General features: G+C 36.0%; 1 protein-coding gene across 3 annotated transcripts in view; it reads left to right on the top strand.

The window, feature by feature from the left end:
- Positions 1-14,115, top strand: part of DIPK1A (divergent protein kinase domain 1A) — a 90,100-nt gene that overhangs the window by 14,106 nt on the left and 61,879 nt on the right. The window contains exon 2 of one of the 3 annotated variants that reach the window (XM_074335144.1): positions 6,150-6,264. The exons of the other annotated variants lie outside the window; for them this stretch is intronic. The gene's annotated coding sequence lies outside the window, so the exon portion shown is untranslated. The remainder of the gene's footprint in view (positions 1-6,149; positions 6,265-14,115) is intronic. 3 annotated transcript variants of the gene reach the window in all.

Genomic DNA, 14,115 nt, shown 5'->3' with positions numbered 1-14,115 from the left:
AAAAAAAAACTTTGTGGCCTAGGACTAGGCAAAAAGTGTAGACTTGACACGAAAAGCATGATCCATAAAAGGAAAAATTAATTAATTTGATCTCATCCAAATTAAAATCCTTTGGAAAAGACCTTGTTAAGAGAATGAAAAGACAAGCTACAGACTGGGAGAAAATATTTGCAATACACATATCTAACAAAGGACAAGTATCTAGAATATATAAAGAACTCTCAGAACTGAGCTATAAAAAAACAATCCAATTAGAAGAATGGGAAAACGACATGCACAGATTTCACCAAGGAGGAGATACATATGGGAAATAAGCACATGAAAAGATGTTCAACTGCATTAGCCATTAGGGAAATGCAAATTAAAACCACAATGAAATATCATCAGAATGGCTCAAATTAAAAATAGTGACAATACCAAATGTTGGCGAAGATGCAGAGAAACCGAATCATTCATATATTGATGGTAGCGATGTAAAATGATACAGCCACTCTGGAAAACAGTTTGACAATTTCTTAAAAAAACTAAACATGCAACTACCATATGGCTCAGAAATTAAACTCCTGGGCATTTATCCCAGAGAAATGAAAACTTATTGCTATGGACTGAATTGTGTCCCACCCCACCCCACCCCCAAATTAATATGTTGAAGCCATTACTTCCAATTGTGCGGTGTTTGGAGATGAGGCCTTTGCAGATAATTAGGTTTGATGAGGTCATAAGGCAAGAATCTCATGATGGGATTAGTGATCTCATAAGAAGACACGTCATTTCTTTTTCTCTGTGCCTGTATGATTGCTATCTGTAAGTCAGTCAGTCTCTCTCTCTCCCCCTCCTTCCTTCCCTCCCTCTCTCCCCTGCAAGCCAGGAAGAGACTTCCAGCCTCTAGAATTGTGAGAAAATAAATTTCTGTTGCTTAAGCCACCCAGTCTATGGCATTTTGTTATGGCGGCCCAAGATAACTATGAGACTTATGGTCACACAAACATATACATGAATGTTTGTAGCCACTTTGTAATAGCCCCAATCTGGAAACAACCCCGATGTCTGGCCTTCAATGGATGAATGATTAAATAAACCATGGAATATGACTCAGCAATAAAAAGGAGTGAACTATTTATACATGCAACTACTCAGATGAATTTAGAAGAAATTATGCTTAATAAAAAGCCAATCTCAACAGGATACATACTGCATGGTTCCATTTATATAACATTTGTGGAATAACGTAATTAGAGGGATGTACAACAGATTAGTGGTGGCCAGGGTATAGGAAAGGGACAGGGACAGGGAGGCTGAGCTATAAAAATGTAGAATAAAGGAGTCTGTGGTGATGGTACAGTTAAGTATCTTGATCGTGGTGGTGGTTACACAAAGTTACATGTGTGATAAAATTGCATAGAGCACACACATATGCACACAAAATGAGTGCATATGTACTGGTGAAATAGGAATAAGCTCTGGATTGTACAAATGTCAATTTCCTGTTTTGATGTTGTGCTGTTGTTAGTAATACAGCATGTAGATGTTGGGGTGTGCTGGGTGAAGAGTACATGGCACCTCCCTGTGCATTGCTTAGCACCTTCCTATGAATCTGTAAATATTTCAAATTAAAAATTTTTAAAAATTGTGGTGAAAGTAGAAAGGAAAATAAGTTCAAGAAAAAAGAATGAGAAAATGCATGACATTTCAAGCATTTGGTTTGATTTGTATCAAGCACTTTTGTCCTTCTTAGCCTTTTTCTTTTCGTTAACAGATGATGATTGTTAGGGGAGTTTATTCTTACCTCCCTAATGACAATTCAATTTTTTATTGCCTCCCTAATAACAATATTTTCAATATTGAAAGAGGAATGCTTTAGCTTCCTCATAAAATGCTATGATATCCAAAAATTATACATTCTTGAATGACTTTCAGAAAACTCATCATAGCTTTCTATGTTGGACTCTACCATTCTAAGAACTGTTTGAAGTCCAATTAGTGAAATGACCAATTTATCCCTTTAAATCGATTGTCTGTTTATCTTGGTATATGTTTATGATTACCTTGGAGGAATCAACATATTTTTTCTTATTGAGAGCTGTTAACATATCCATTACATAAGGATTTCTAAAAACTCATGTACCAGTTATTCAAAATTTTTGTCATAGTGAATATAGAATATTATTATGTATGATGATCAACAAATGCTTTAACAAACTACAGGGTTACACGGAGTTTTTTCTTCACTTTCAGTAAGTAAATGGGCATATATATGTTACCTAATGTGAAAAAGAGTCTTCTAATATTTTTGTAGAACTTTGAATAAGAAAACAGTTTACATTTTTATTTGAAGAAAGGGCCCAGATAGAATACCACTATGGAGATATAAGTGGATACTACTATCTATATTTACTAAAGAGAGCCACATGTGAATTTCCCCCCTGTGTCTATTAATACTTTCAAGAGGCAGGAGGTAACTATTTGTCTAGATGGGATGCCCTCCATCCAAGCTGGTGGATTTAGCTTGGATTCAAGCTTGTGAAGACTACAGCACCGCCAGGAGGCTGCATTACCTTGTAGTGTTGGGAGAGATGGAAGATGGGAGTATCCCTACTTCATAATTTGATTATGACCGTATGAAAAACTCTAACATACTCATTCAGTATATAGGTTTACATTATTAACAAGTATGTTTTCTCTCTGTTATAAAGAATGGCATTTAAGTTTTAAATGAACTTCATGTCAAGTGGTTCAAAAATAAACTTTGAATTTCCTTCTGAATGAAGGATGATAGAATCATCCTCAGGTCAAGGTGCGATTTTTAACTCAAATGAACCTTTGACAGAAACTGACAGTTACTTTTTTTTTTAATAGATATAATTGTCTTTATTAAGTGATTCATGAATGGGCAGCATCCCGTTTAGCACCTAGAAGGGTGCTCCCAACAGTTACTTTTTAAGGTAGGATTTTCCAACGTAGAATGAATAAAAGTGCCTATTTCCTCTGCAACTTGGGAAAGTCCCTGCTGAGTGATACTTTTCTGAATAGAGAAACATCTGACTAAAGATCAGAAGCTGAGTACAGATCAACAGTCTAGTCCATCGTATTTTTTCTACCAACCTAAACTTTATTAAAGTTTTGCTAGTATCCATATTAAATAATCAACACTTGTTAGCATAATTTTTGGAAATAATATTCTCTAGAGCAAGATTTAAACACACGTAGACACCTATTCACAATCAGGAACCTTCTCACTGATCTTTATTTTTGACAGAATTGCTTAGTCTATCTCTGCTTCTTCCATTATGGCCTAAGTAAAGACACTCACTGAATCGTCTCATTTGAGACCAGTCTGCTGAGACCTCTCCCTAGTTTCCCATTTAGCCCATTGTTAAAAACTCAAAACATTTTTATTGTAGGCCTGCTGGCATGGGCTTTCTGTCTTTATTTGTTAATGTCCAGCTTTCACTCCTTAACAGTCCAGTCCCTCTAGGAGTCTTTATAAAAAAGTTGTGGGGGAAAGTGTTCTGTGTGTGTATATGTATGTAAGCCTTCTAAGGTGATTAGGCAAAAGCCAAAGAAGATTATCATCACCCCATGCTGTAAAGTCCCAGTAGGACAACGACAAGGAGGCAGTATGAAACGGTGGTTTAGAGCATGAGCTTGGGACTCAGACACACCAGGGTTCAGGTCCTCTCTCTACACTGTATGTGACGTCTTCCTTTAGACAACATGCTCAACCTAAAACTTCTTAACTGTAAAGTCATAAAAAGAATAACCTTTTTATTTCATGGAGTTATTAGGATTAGATAAAATAATGTATGTATTACTCTCTGTTCTGTGTATAGCTAGCTCATAATAAGAGCAATGATAAGGGAAGTAAGAAGAAAATAATTATTTTCTAATGCCCTTTTAATTCTTTTAAATCAGAAAGGGATGCATTTCTACCAGTAGACTACTAGATCTCTAATTCTCTGAAGCTGTGAGTTTGGTAAAGGTTAATATGCTGTTAGCTTAAAATTAGTTTCATTATTAGCCTTTTAGCATACTTTGGCATTTATTTAAGGGGACTGATTTTTTTTTTTTTGTAGGTAAGCACTTACCATGTTTCCCTGAAAATAAGACCTGGCTGGACAATCAGCTCTAATGCGTCTTTTGGAGCCAAAAATTAATATAAGACCTGGTCTTATTCTGTATTATTATATTATAATATAATGTCATTATATTATAATATATATCATTATATATAATGATATTCCATAGTATGTCTGTACCTCTTTCTCATTATCCATTCTTCCATCAAGAGACACCCAGGCTGCCTCCAGATCCTGGCCATTGTAAACAGTGCTGCAATGAACATATGGATGCACTCGTTCCCTCGAAGCATTTTGCGTTTCTTTGGATAAATACACAGAAGTGGGATTACTGGGTCCTTCTTTGTCTCTTGTCATAGCCTTTGTTTTAAAGTCAGTTTTGTCAGGTATAAGTATTGCTATTCCAGCTATTTTTGTTTCCCTTTCTGTGAAATATCTTTTTCCATCCCTTCACACTTAGTCTGTGTCTTTCAATCTGAAGTGAGTCTCTTGTAGGCAGCATATGTAAGGGTCTTGTTTTCTTATCCATTCAGCCACCCTATGTCTTTTGATTAGAGCATTTAATCCATTTACATTTAAAGTAATTGTTGGTACATATGTAGTTATTGCTATTTTATTCACATTTTTTATTTTTTTTTGTCTTAAAGAAGTCCCTCTAAGATTCTTTGAAATACTGGTTTGGTGGTGCCAAGCTCCTTTAGCTTTTTCTTGTCGGGGAAGTTCTTCATCTGTCTTTTGATTCTAACTGATAACTTTGTTGGGCAGAGTAATCTTGGTTGTAGGTCCTTACTTTCCATCACTTTGAGTATTTCATGCCAATCCCATCTGGCCTGCAAAATTTCTGTTGAGAAATCAGCCGATAGTCTTATGGGAGCTCCTTTGTAGGTAACTGCTTTTCTTTTGCTGCTTTTAAGATTTTTTCTTTATCTTTAACCTTTGGCATTTTAATTATGATGTATCTTGGTGTGGGCCTCTGTGGATTCATCATATTTGGGACTCTCTGCATTTCTTGGGATTGTATATCTATTTCCTTTGCCAGGTTAGGGAAGTTTTCTGTTATTATTTCTTCTCATAGGTTCTCAATTCCTTGCTCTCTCTTCTTCTGGTAGTACTCCTATGATGCAAATGTTGTTACGCTTCATATTGTCCCAGAGGCCCCTAAAACTATCCTCATGTTTTTGGATTCTTTTTTCTTTTTGCTATTCTGATTGGGTGCTGTCTGCTACCTTATCTTCTAAATTGCTGATTCCTTCCTCTGCTTCATCTAATCTGCTGGTGATTCCCTCTAATATAGTCTTCATTTCAGTTATTGTATTTTTATTCCTAATGAGTTCTTTTTTATGTGTTCTATTTCCATTTTTGTTTCCTATCTTTTTGTTGAAGTTCTCGTTGAGCTCATTGAGCATCCTTATAACAAGAGTTTGGACCTCTGCGTCTGGTAGATTGCCTGTCTCCATTTTGTTTATTTCTTTTTCTGGAGCTTTGTTTTCTTATTTGGGACATGTTTCTTTGTTTCCCCATTTTCGCTGCCTCCTTGTGTTTGTTTTATGTATTAGGTAGGGCTGCCATGCCTCCCAGTCTTAGTAGAGTGGCGTTATGAAGTGTGTGTTCTGTGGGGCCCCGTGGTGCAGTCTCCCTGGTCACCTGAGTGAGATGCTCCAGGTGTATCCCTTGTGTGGGTCATGTGTGCCTTCCTGTTGTAGTTGAGCATTGATTGCTGTTTGCATGTGAATGGGAGGGATTGACCTTGGGGCTGATTGGTTGTGAGGACTGGCTCTGACTACAGTGGAGGAGCTGTTGTGCAGGGGCTGACCCTACAGAGCAGGGTTTGCTTTAGCAGGGCTCTGGTGACTGCCCTGTCTGCCCTTTGGCTGTGTCATCCTTTGAGGTGGCTGGGTTATGCTCCAGCTTCATAAAAATGAACCAGTCGAGGGCCAGGGCAGGAGCTTCCTCTGCATAAGCCAGCTTCCCCTTTGTCTTGGGGGAGCATACTTTCGGTTTCCTTCAGAGGCTGTGTTACCCTGGTTTCCAACCTTTTACCTGAATAAAGTTTTTCGTTTTACCACACCCCAGATTGGAAACTCCTGTTAGCATTGGATTGGTGGCAGCAGACTTTTGTTGACAACCTTATCAGCACTCCAGAAGCGCCCTTCATGTTCATTTCCTATCACCACCATCTCCTGCATTGGTAACCACTATACTTCTAATGGAATAGATTAGTATTGTCTAGTTTTGTTCTTTATATAAATGGACTCATATCTTTTGGGTCTGGCTTCTTTTGCTTAGCACTATATTTGTGAGATTCATCTGTATTGTAATGTGTAGTTACATATGTTCATTCTGATTGCTGTATAGTATTCTATTGTGTGAGCATATCCCTACTTATTTATTCCACCTTTAATGGGTATTTGGGTTACTTCCAGTTTTTAGCTATTACAAATATTTAAGCTGTGGATATTCTGGTACCTGTCTTTTGGTGAGTATATGTACCGTGTTTTCCCGAAAATAAGACCTAGCCAGACCATCAGCTCTAATGCATCTTTTGGAGCAAAAATTAATATAAGACCGGGTATAATACAATATAATATAATATAATATAATATAATACTAGGTCTTATATTAATTTTTGCTCCAAAAGACTCATTAGAGCTGATGGTCTGGCTAGGTCTTATTTTTGGGGAAACATGGTAAGCGTTTGTGTTGGACTGGAATTGCCGGGTCATAGATATGCCTATATTTAGTTTTAATAAATAATTACAGTTTTCCAAAAGATTGTACCATTTTATACCACCAGTAATGTATGAGAGTTCTAGTTGCTCCATATCCTCACCAGTAGTTGGTATTGTATACCTTCTTCATTTTAGATGTTCTGATGGTATAGAATTATATCACATTATGGTTTTAATTTGCGTTTCCCGGATGACTAATGAAGTTAGACATCTTTTCAGGTTTATTCACCATTTGGATAGCCTCTTTTGAGAAAGCACACAAGTTCAGGTCCTTTCTTTACATTTCAGTTGGGTGGTCTGTATTTTCTTATTGATTTACAGGAATTTGCTAATCTCTGTCATTTTTCAGATTTGTTAATATATCTTCCACTTTTGTGGGTTGTCAGTTTGCTCTATTAATGTTTCCTTTTTTTTTTTTTTTTTTTTTTGTATTGGGGAAGGGGACACATTGGGGAAGGGCACACATTGGGAACAGTGTGTACTTTCAGGACTTCTTTCCAAGTCAAGTTGTTGTCCTTTCAATCTTAGTTGTGGAGGGTGCTGTTCAGCTTCAAATTTTTATCCTTTCAGTCTTAGTTGTGGAGGGCGCAGCTCAGCTCCAGGTCCAGTTGCCATTGCTAGTTGCAGGGGGCACAGCCCACCATCCCTTGTGGGACTCGAAGAGTTGAACTGACAGCCTTGTGGTTGAGAGCCCACTGGCCCATGTAGGAATCGAACTGGCAGCCTTCAGTTAGGAGCATGGAGCTCTAACTGCCTGAGCCACCGGGCCGGCCCATTATTGTTGTTTCTTGATGAACAGAAATTCTTACTGTAATCAGATTTATTAGTTTTTTTCTTCTATGGCCAGAGTTTTTATGTCCTGTTAAGAGGATACAAATACTTCAAATACTCTAAGGTCACGAAGATATTTTATGTTTTTCTCTGAAAGCTTTATTACCTTATCTTTCACATTTAAAATTGTAGCCCAGCAGGATCTGATTTTTGTATAAGGTATAATTAGAAGTTAAGGTACTTTTTTCCCCCAATTGGATGTTCAGGTAACCTTTGTTGGGATTTTTTGAAAAGTAGCATGAACACTTTGGTAATAGTTGGGTCATTCACTACTAGAATGTTCCAATCCTAGCCCAGAAGGAGACTGAAAGAACATTTTAAGACTTCTTTCTTTTTTCTGGTTGACCAATAAAGCACAATAAAGCAGATGGGGATTTCTGTTGAGATCCCCATAAGCTGAAAGTCATGTGTGCTGGAATTAGGCAGAAGTATAACATGTAGTAACGGTGCAGTAATACTTGTAAATTATTCTTAATGGTTTAGTCACCAGTTAATGTGCTATGAGGAAGTTGGAGTGACTGGAGAAACACGTAGATGTGACAACATAGTTTTGAACTTTATAGGAAAGCGTTAAAAAAATTAAGCTCAATAGTTATGTTGCCTTACATTTCTAAAACAGTTTACAAAGTACTTTCATATACACTATTTCATTTTGATCCTTATGGTAACTAGCATTGCAAGATTTTCAAAACAGATATTGTTCCAGTTTAATAGTTAAGAAACCGGAAGTTCAGATCAGTTAATTAGCTTTATAAATAATTTGATAAAACTGATAATTTTGTAATCTTATTGCTCTGTTTCAACCGTCTTTACAAGACTGCACTAGGCAAACTGAATCAGAGATACAGACAGCCCCAAAATATGATTTATTCTCTCAAAGGGATATAAGGCTTCAGTGTTTAATCAAAACAAAATATTTTAGGTCTGACGAATGAGCTGGAGCTTGGAGGGGTTTTGCCTCATAGAGCTTGATAATCTCACATTTTCCTATTGTCTTCTTTTTACAACCATCAATTGGATTAGCTCTTTATAATGCCTTAATCCCCCTTTCAAGCACTTTACAAATGAACTTTGTGTTTGATTTCTATTAGCAAACAGACATAGGACTTAAACGGAATTACATAAACTAGACAGAAAAGATGTTAAGAATTTATTTCTAAAAGTATAACTTAGAGGTCATCAAATTTTTATTATTCTATTCAATTGTAAGGTCTGGGCGGTTTGTGGGTAAAGAGACTGTTTATAATTTTTGTTTTTTTCTAGAATACTATAGTGAATTGCATATAATGAACATCTATAGTCTGTATGAAATAACAATTATCTCAAGTAGAATAGTGAAGGTAAAAGTTGTTTCTACTAACAGTAGATTAAAAAAAAAAAAGATCTAGATGACCTATTCATTAAAAGGCTCAAACTTAAATCCTTTAGGGCCATATACAGCAGCATTCAATAAAGCAATAGATCAAGGTTCTTGATAGATCAGAGGTGCATGGTACGTGCTTGATGGTTTTGGCAGAACTGGACTAAAACAACCACTTTGGGCTTCTTTTATGTTCTCCTTCCATATTCCCCCCCCTGCAGAAAAACTAGACTTGGGTTTTCAAAACTACTACTTAGTTAAATGAATCCAGAGAGATGTGATCTAAATCACCATAACCTCAACTGTGCACTACAATTTTCTGACAATAGCGTTCTTCTCTCTGACTCTATATAGAGCCAAATCTACCACTTCTTTTTTTATAGTAGAGATGATTACATCCTGTGTTTTAACTTGTTTAGTTAATCAAGTATGGAATGATGTGCTTATTTCGTTGCTCTATTATTTGAATAAGTTAAAAGATAATAAGGATAAGATAAAGATTTTATTCTCCAGGTTCTGGAATTGTATTGTAAATGATGGAATTAGTTTTAGTGATCCTGATTCAACATGCTTGTTTTTTATGAAGAGGAAACAGGCTCAACTCACACAGCTAATAGCAGAGCTAAGATTTGATTACTGGTCTTATGATCCTGATTCCAGTGCCCTGCCACCTTTAAATATATTGAGCCATAATTTTTAAAGAATCTTACCAAGTTTAAAGACACAGAATTTCTTAATTCTGTTTTAATAGTTTTTAATCCAGTTCTAACCTCATTTTACTTTGGTGACTCGGACTTAAAATACACAGTCCTTTAAAAACTATTAGGTACAGGGTCACAAAATAAAAGCATATTGCCATTTCTGGCAAAATACTGTTTCAGAAAGAGCCTAAGACTTTCACGGTGTTGAAATGACTTAGATAAAAGGAGTTTAAGATACAAGCAACATGGTCTGTTTAGTATTATTTAAGAAGGCAGTACTGTTCAATAGACAAGTTGAAAGATTATTGAACTGGCGGGTCTTCAGACCTGTATTTTGTTACCAACTAGTTGTGTGATTTCAGACAAATGACCTGCCGTTTCTGGGCTTCAGTTTGCTTGTCTGTAAAATAAGGAGACAGGGCTAGAATTATCTGTCTCTTCGGTAAATAACTGTCATTATAGCAGAATGTGAGAAATTAGGCAGAGCAAGTTTGTTGTCAGAAGTCTTTGGACATGAAAATGATCTGTGCCTAATATTCTTTATCTCGACACTACTAAGTAACCACAGACCAGCCAGCCAGCATTCGATCTCCCTCTGTAGAGCTGCCACTACTGTCCATGTATAGAAGCCTGGAGAAGAGCCAGATTTTATTTTTGCCAGAAACACGCTTGGCAAATATGTATCCCTAGAGATGTCTGTTTAATTTTGTGGTGCAATGCATGGTTTAATGAAAAAGAAAAGGAATGCTGAGCTATTTCATTCTAAATGCTCTCAGAGACAGCTCATGTTCATTTGTTTCCATACTGTCTGTGTTTCAAGATGTTTTGAGGTGGAGGTGAGCCAAAATGAAATGAACAGAGAAAGGTGGGAAACCTTCCACAGTATATGCTGACTCTGGAAATGAATTTGAACTGTTAGTTATGTGTGTATTTCTTTACATATATTGAAAACTTCTGATATATGTATATAGTATTAAATATCTTGCCAGATTTGTCATTTTAGACTGTCTGTTACTATATATCTGTTTAGAAATCTTAAAACTTCTTAACTCAATTCCAATACTGTCAAGCATTTAAAGCCCTCTATATGGGGTCCTTTCTTCTCCATTCAGCTGAATTAATTCAGCAAATAATTGTTTTGAGCATCTATGTGCAAGACTCTGTAAAGGTAAAAATAAATAACATCTGGCTTCTTGCAGGTGTATATTAGTGTTAATGTTAACTTGTGCAGGACATTTTTTTTTTCCATTTAGAAACTTGTTCTACTTCATTCCATTCCACTTAAACTGTTCTTGCTAAGGCCATCAGTGGTCTCTCCTTATTGCCAGATTCATAAGGCAGTTTTCAATCCTAATATTACTTTACTTTTTTATGGCACTGGGTACTGCTGACCATGCCTGCTTTCTTGACACTTTTTCCTTCCTTACTTTCTAGGTATACAAACTATTCATATTTCCTGTTTCTTCTTGGAACTTTTTCTTAAGAAATAAAGTTTTCATTTTGTTGATCTTCAGTTTAGGTCATTGTTTATTGTATTAGTTTCTGTCTTTATTATTCCCTTTCTTTTACTTCCTTGGGTTTACCCCCGTTTTTTAGTTTATTTGTTTTGCTGTTCTTTTGATAACTTCTTGAATGTTGTTTAGCTCTTTATTTTTTATTTTAATTTTTTTTTAAGGAGGGCACAGCTCACAGTGGCCCATGCGGGGATCGAACCGGCAGCCTTGGTGTTATCAGCACCACGCTCTAACCAACTGTAGCTCTTTAATTTTTAAAAAGTAGACTTTTATTTTGAGAGCAGTTTTAGATTCACAGCAAAATTAATTAGAAAGTACGGAGAGTTCCCATATGCCCTGGACACATACAGCCACCTCTGCTGTTGGCACCCTGCACCAGACTGGTGCATTTGTTACAACTGATGAACCTACATTAACACGTCCTTATCTCCCAAAGTTGACAGTTTATATTAAAGTTCATTCTTGGTGTTGTACATTATGTGGATATGGGCAAATGTATAAGGATACATACCTACCATTATAGTATCATATAAAGTAGTTTCACTGGCCTAAAGATCCTCCATGATCCATCTATTTATCCCTCCCCCCGCCCAACCCCTGGCAACCACTGTTCTTTTCACTCTCTCCATAGTTTTGCCTTTCCCCGAATGTCATATAGTTGAAATTGTATAGTATGTAGCCTTTTCAGATTGGCTTCTTTCTCTTGATGATATTTAATTAAGGTTTCTCCATGGCTTTTTATGACTCGATAGCTCATTTCTTTTTTTAAGGTCGAGTAAAAAAGGTGTACCATAGTCTGGATGTACCATAGTTTATTTATCCCTTCACCTACTGAAGATTTTCTTGTTTGCTTCCAAGTTTTGGCAATTATGACTACAGCTGCTATAAACATCTGTGTGCAGGTTTTTGTGTGAACGTAAGTTTTCAGCTCATTTGGGTAAATAGGAGCATGATTGCTGGATTGTGTGGTAAGAATATGTTTATTTTATGAGAAACTGACTGCCTTCCAAAGTGCCTGTACTATTTTGCATTCCCACCAGCAATGGGAGCGATCCTGTCGCTCCACATCCTCGCCAGTATTTGATACCATCAGTATTTTGAATTTTAGCCGTTCTGATAAGTGCATAGTGGTATCTCATTGTTGTTCTGATTTGCACTTGTCTGATGGCATATGATGTGGAGCATCTTTTCATGTGCTTATTTGCATTTGTACATCTTCTTTGGTGAGGTGTCTTTAGGTCTTTTGACTCTAATTTTCAAACTTCTTTTCTGACCTACGCCTTAAGGCTATAGATTTCCCTGTTAGTGCTTTAATTGCTTATCCATTTGTATGATTTGAACCCTTTGAATTTTGTTGAGACTTTCTTTATACCTCACCACTAAAGAAAACAGTTTCAGCTGTGCTTGAAAATAACATGTATTTAGCAGTGTTGGATGAAGTGTTCTGTTAGGTCGTTTCCTAATGATGTTACCATGTTATTCAAATCTTTTCCAATATTACTGATTTTTTTTGGTCTACTTATTTTATCAGTTATTGAGAGTGGTGTTAAAATTACCCACCATTATTGTGAGTTTGTCTATTTCTCCTTGCACTTCTCTTATTTTTGCTTTCTGTATCTTGAGGTTATATAATTTATGTAGTAATCCCAAACTGCTGTATATTTATGATGATTTCATATTTAATCATTAGGATGTGTCCCTTGCAATCTATTTTAGCTGATACTAATACAGCTATATTATCAGGAATAGTACCAGCTATAGCTACACCAGCTTTCTTTCAGTTTGAGTTTGCTTTGTATACTTTTACTATTTTTTTACCTTCAATCTTTTGGTAATATTAAATTACATGTGAGTCTTATGAATCGCCCGCCATTGGATTTTGTTTTGTTTTTATCTAGTCTAAAAATCTTTGTCTTTTAGCAGGCTGTTAATCTTTTGTTTTTTAACAGGAACATTTTGTTCATTCGTATTTTATGTTGTTACTACTGTGTTTCCCTGAAAATAAGACCTAGCTGGACAATCAACTCTAATGCATCTTTTGGAGCAAAAATTAATATAAGACCCGATCTTATTTTACTATAAAATAAGACCGGGTATAATATAATATAATATAATATAATATAATATAATATAATATAATATAATATAGGATCGGGTCTTATATTAATTTTTGCTCCAAAAGACGCATTAGAACTGATGATCCGGCTAGGTCTTATTTTCGGTGAAACAGGGTATATTAATTTTTGCTCCAAAAGACATGACATGAGAACTGATTATCCAGCTAGGTCTTATTTTCGGGGAAACATGGCTAATCTGTTTGGGCTTAAATCATTATCTTGTTTTGTCTCTCTTAGTTTATGTGGTGCTACTTTCTTGGTTCTCTTTCTATCTTTCTAAGTATTTCTTAGTTTTCTTTTGTGTAGGCACCATTTTCTATTCACCACTTAAATGCTCGTTATTTACCTTTTATTTTTCTTACTCTGTTTACTTGCCCTAGGTGACATTATTCATATTCATAATTTCAACTACTACTTATTTGCTGAGCTCCAAGCCTGTATATTAACTGCCTCCTGAACTTTGCCACTTGTAAATCTTACCACCGTCCTAGATTTATTACGTCTAAAACCATACTCACCTTCTTTTACTCTAAAACTAGTCCATTTCCTATATTTCCTGGATTGGTAAATATTACTACGGTTTCTTTCTCAATATATCCTGATCTGTGCTCCCTGTATATCTGCTCTCCAGGTCTTAGAGCCATCTCCTTTCTATTCCCAAAGCCACTGCCTTGTTTTTGGTCTTTATCATAATTTGCCTAGTACATTACAAGAGTTTTCTAAGTGATCTTGCTATATTTATTTTTGCATCACTACATTTTACTCTCCATTGCTTTCAGAATGATCC

Source organism: Rhinolophus sinicus, linkage group LG06 (assembly GCF_036562045.2).
Source record: "Rhinolophus sinicus isolate RSC01 linkage group LG06, ASM3656204v1, whole genome shotgun sequence".
NCBI lineage: Eukaryota > Metazoa > Chordata > Mammalia > Chiroptera > Rhinolophidae > Rhinolophus > Rhinolophus sinicus.
This window is presented reverse-complemented; position numbering and strand designations above follow the sequence as displayed.